The sequence below is a fragment of the Gorilla gorilla genome, chromosome 5, assembly GCF_029281585.2.
Source record: "Gorilla gorilla gorilla isolate KB3781 chromosome 5, NHGRI_mGorGor1-v2.1_pri, whole genome shotgun sequence".
Lineage (NCBI taxonomy): Eukaryota > Metazoa > Chordata > Mammalia > Primates > Hominidae > Gorilla > Gorilla gorilla.
Window position 1 is genome coordinate 144,728,139 of NC_073229.2, and position 5,150 is coordinate 144,733,288.

General features: G+C 33.5%; 1 non-coding gene across 1 annotated transcript; it reads right to left on the reverse strand.

Moving 5' to 3' along the window:
• Window positions 1-262: 262 nt before the first annotated feature.
• Window positions 263-369, reverse strand: LOC115935064 (U6 spliceosomal RNA). Its single transcript, XR_004070780.1, has one exon. It is a non-coding gene; the product is annotated as a U6 spliceosomal RNA (small nuclear RNA).
• Between the last annotated feature and the right edge of the window lie 4,781 nt (window positions 370-5,150).

Consider the following 5,150-nt stretch of genomic DNA (forward strand, 5'->3'; position numbering starts at 1 on the left):
TATCATGATGATACTGGCCTCATAGAATGAGTTGGGGAGAAGGCCTTCCTCCTCAATTTTTTGGAATAATTTTAGTAGCAATGGTACAAGCTCTTTTGTGTACATCTGGTAGAATTTGGCTGTGAATCCATCTGGTCTTAGGCTTTTTTTGGTTGGTAGGGTATTTATTACTGGTTCAATTTCAGAGCTATTATTGGTCTGTTTAGAGATTAAATTTCTCCTTGGTTCAGTCTTGGGAGGGTGTATGTGTCCAGGAGTTTGTAAAAATATGGAACACTTCATGAATTTGCATGTCATCCTTGTGCAGGGGGCATGCTAATCCTCTCCGCATCTTTCTAATTTTAGTGTATGTGCTGCCAAAGTGAGCACTAGAAGATTTCAAAAGATAAGGACATATTGATTAGTAGTGATACATTTGTTGGCTCAAGAAACTGTTATTCCAATCTTAGAGGTGTCCTATCTAAAGTTCATATATAAAATATAATCTGAAACATCTTAAAATTATCTGGCTACTTTAAAAAATAATTTAAAATATCTGTCCTAATTACCAGACCAGTAGAAATAGGCATATAGTGAGTGGCTAATATCTACTTGATGGATTAAGTTATTTTGGGATGAAAATTTTGTTGTTTTAAATGAGCTAGGCTGCTGGTAGTAAACTGCATACCTATTTTGTTTTGCTAGTCTTTTGTCATTATGCACTTTAATTTTTACTTAACAATGATGAAGAAAGCAAGAAATTACTTTTCAGCAAATGATGTTAACAAATGGTACTGAGACACATGAAATTATGAAATAAGTATAAAATGATGTATTATAAAAATATGTTTTATTTTATGCTGGTGAAAGTTTGTAGAATGAGTAACATTTTTTTCTTAGCATGTTTTGTTTACAACTTTTTGCTACACTTGTATTAGAAATGTGTAATGTGTTTTAATTTTACTGTTTGTTTTTAATAAGCGGTTCTCAAATTTATGTGCCTCAAAGCAATATAATTTTGATTTGTGTTCAAGTATATTTCCTTCACAGACTGACAGATACCTCTACTCATTGTAGTTGGTAAGGAACCCAAACAGATGGAGAATCTGCCATGTAAACTATATCCCTCTCTATGTCAGTCTCACACAGGCAATTACATATTATTGGAAACAATATACAGAATTTATTTACCAGAATTACATGGAAACAGCACATACTTACAAAGGAGCCAGGAAATGCAATCCTACCCTTATTCCTGGAAGATATGCAGGTGGAATTATTTTGGGGGCATCAAAACGGCTACTACATTGTTCATTATATTTTTTATTGTAATAACAATTTATATGTATTGTGAGTTAGCATAGTGTAGTGATTACAAGTATATATTCTAGAGCTTGAATACTGGATTTTAAATTGTGTCTCTGCCATTTAACTAGCTGTAAGTTCAACTCTCTGTTTTTTAGTTTTCTCATCTGAGTATTTTGATATTTCTATAAAGCATTGTTTTGACTATTAAATATGGTAATAGGGTTAAAACACTTAGAACATTGCCTTGCAAGGAGATTCCTATAATTTTAGGAAGTTTATCATAAATCCTATAAATTTAAGATTTATGGTTGGATTAGATCTAAGATTTAAATATACCTAGTGTGCAGAATTAAGTAAATGGTCTTTCCCTTGAAAGTTTGTACATCTAGAGATTCAAATAAAGATCTGAGGGAAAAATGTTCAACTGCGACCTTGTAGGGGCTCAGTCTTACATAGAGATTCAAATAAAGATCTGGGGGAAAAATGTTCAACTGCGACCTTGTAGGGGCTCAGTCTTACATAGGCAAATGTAGCCTGGCTAACCTTCTAATGCAGGGATAAGGGAAAGTAGGGAAGAGAAGTTCAGACTCTGGCTCAGTAGCAAGGTTGCTTCCACAGCTTTTGGCAGGGAACTGAAATGAATGAGAGGTGAGGACTACATTTTTTATTGCAAAGGTGGTAGGTAGTTTTCTGGTTCTGTCATGAAAGCAACTCCTAAAGCAGTAACAGGAGAAATTCTGATTAGCAATAACGAGGAAGAATCTGTTATTGCATTTACATAGTTGATAAAGAGAATATTCATTAAATTACCACAGAGTATTGGTACTGGTCTACTGTGGGAAATGCCGTAAGCCTATAACATTTTCTTAAGTATACTCTTGGTGAGGACATATTCTTCATCTTGTAGGAAATTTGATTTTTTATCAAAATTAATGGCTGAATCATAATCTGGATGATAAACATGGTAGTACCATTACAAAAGTAAGTGCAACTATGAAGTAATGGTACTAGAGTTCTATGGTTCATAAAACAATACAATAGGCATTTCTTTAAACAAGTTTTTAAAAGTTTTACATATAAGCAGAATAAATTCCTAACCTGATATCTAAAAGTGAGCATTTGTTTGAAGATACAGATATAATAATATGACAGTATTTTTCTTAAAATATAACATGCATATGTAATTCTATAGGTTCCTACATCAATTGTATATTTATTAACTAAATTATGATTTATGGAAGAAAACTAAAGGGACTGAATATCTTGATTTGGCATAATAAACCCACATGGGTTTTTCAATTCACAATATGTATTGTGTAAACAGGTTTTATTGGGAAAAAATCACATAGTGTAAAGAGAAGGCACACGATTACTTGTTATTTTATGTCTATGACCAGGTCATCTGAAGAAGTTCTTGCTGTTTATTTGTGACTAGATTCTTTGGCAAGCTACAAGCCTTCTTAGCACTGACACTGATCTTTTATTCTTCACTGCCTCCAAACATTTAAATAGGATAGTACTGATAACAACAATAACAACAACAATAAAAACAGCTCAAGGAAGATTAAAAAACAATCCAATCTAATGATTCATTGTGGTGCTTAATTAGGGCTCCTATGAGCACTCTATTTCAGGTGAATGGATCCCCTGCTCCTCCTTCTAGTTCCTGGAATAAACCTGTGTCTGGTCTATGTTGCTGGACATGTAGGTGTTTAGAGTTTAGAGTCCCAGTAAGGGGAACTATTTCTTACTATTTATTTTTCTCATTCAGCTTCCTTATAATTGAAGTGTTGGAAATGACTTATGCATATGAGTCAAACAGAGCAAGGTTTAGACACCAGGATACTGGGGTATAAAGGTCAGCTATGCATTAAAATTTGAGGGGCTTGAATAAAGTTGAGCTTCAATATAATGACCTTGCATGAAATTAAGATCAGGTGTGCAAGCAAAGAGTATTCCACTGTCCACAGTCTTCTAAAAAGGTGATCTCAGGTGTAAACTCTCCCCGTGGATTTTTAGAGAAAGAAAAATTACCAATCTCCAGTCAACTGATTGCTATGCAACCTAACTTCCAGGGTTTCTTTATGACCATCCTGCTTGTGTCTATTCATACGTTTCAAAGCCTTGTCTATATAATCCCAAAACATCAGATATAGCTGAAAGAATAGTCAATCAGCATGATCCTGGAAACCCAAAGCTATGGCTAGGCTTCTAGCTTCATCAATATGGGTTTTTTAAAAAAATCAACAGGAAAAATAACTGTTGTATGGCCCACAGTTTTATTATGACTTATCTAAAACTCTTTATACTACATGTATTATAGAATTCAGAGGGCTTTTAAAAATATTTTAGAAACATAGTACACTGCATATACATGTACTACGTAACATCACAGTGGGATCTGGGGCAATGCCCCAAAATCAAATACATTAATATTTGTGTAGCAAAATATATGAATATTTAACTAGTTGAACTACTAAGGACATATCAGTTGAGATCAGGTTTGCTATGAATGTCAACAAATTTTTGTTTTAAAGTTTTTTGATTTTTAACTAAATTTAATAAATTATGGATTTGAATTGCAGTTTTATTCTACAAGCCAAAAATAAGGAACACTCAGATACATTAACCTTAACTAAAGTGCTCACAAAATTCCCAATTTAATATCATAAGAATCACATGAATGACTGTTTCAAATGATTGGGCTCTTTTTTTTTTCTTATCAATACCAGCCAATTTGGTGACATTTAGAAGGTACCAAGAATAAAAGATCAAGGTCAATGCAAACATGTGCTCACAACAGTCAAAGAAATTGGTCACAAAATGTACAGCAAGAACTTCTTGTTCAGTGGACTGAGTCAAAGATGCTAAATACAGAAATACAGACCAAATGTTTAGTTCTAAATATTAATACTTAAAACAATCCAAGCAGTTGCTTGCATTTGATTATTTTTGAACATTCAGAATGAGTTTTTCATTTTCATCTGACTAGTAGGACCAAAAAAAAAATGGGTAAATACATGCATAGAGAAAAAAGTTAGTGAAGAATGCTTATTATAAACATGTATGTATGCATGTATGCATTCATATATGTATTTAAAATGGTATTAATATCACTTTAAATTAATGAGATAAAATTAGAGAATGATGAATTTTAAGATCATGATTAAAATTTGAATATAAATGAGGAGGAAATAAAATTTTACCCCATAAAGCCATGATCCTTCTCTTTTATTTATTTATTTATATACTCATTCATGTATTAATTTAGCCAAGTAATATTTAATGAATGCTGGGGTTATAAAATTTTGCATAATATAAAACCTGGCTCTGAAGTGCTCACAATCTTCAAGTCCTGAGCTACCTACGCTTGCCTTTTCTCTATTGGTAAAGTGTACTTTCAATTTGTGAAATCATGGATGTCTTTAAATTTTGAGAGTAGGTTCTCTGTGGCTGGAAAGATATTTTCGATTTTGACCCTAGTTGTAAAACTCAAGTAGCATATCTGTGGCTTCACTTCCCCTCTCTCAGCAGTCTCCTTCCATTTACCCTGCATATAACGTAGGAATTTGCCATTACTCTACTCACACAATAGTACAGTATGTGGTATATCAGTCCGTTTTCACACTGCTATAAAGAACTACCTGAGACTGGGTGACTTATGAAGAAAAGAGGCTTAACTGACTCAGAGTTCCACAGGCTTAACAGGAAGCATGCCTGGGAGGCCTCAGGAAACTTACAATCATGGCGGAAGGTGAAATGGAAACAAGGCATATCTTACATGGTGGCAGGAGAGTGAGAGCAAAGAGAAGTGCCACACTTTTAAACCATCAGATCCCATGAGAACTCACTCACTATCAGGA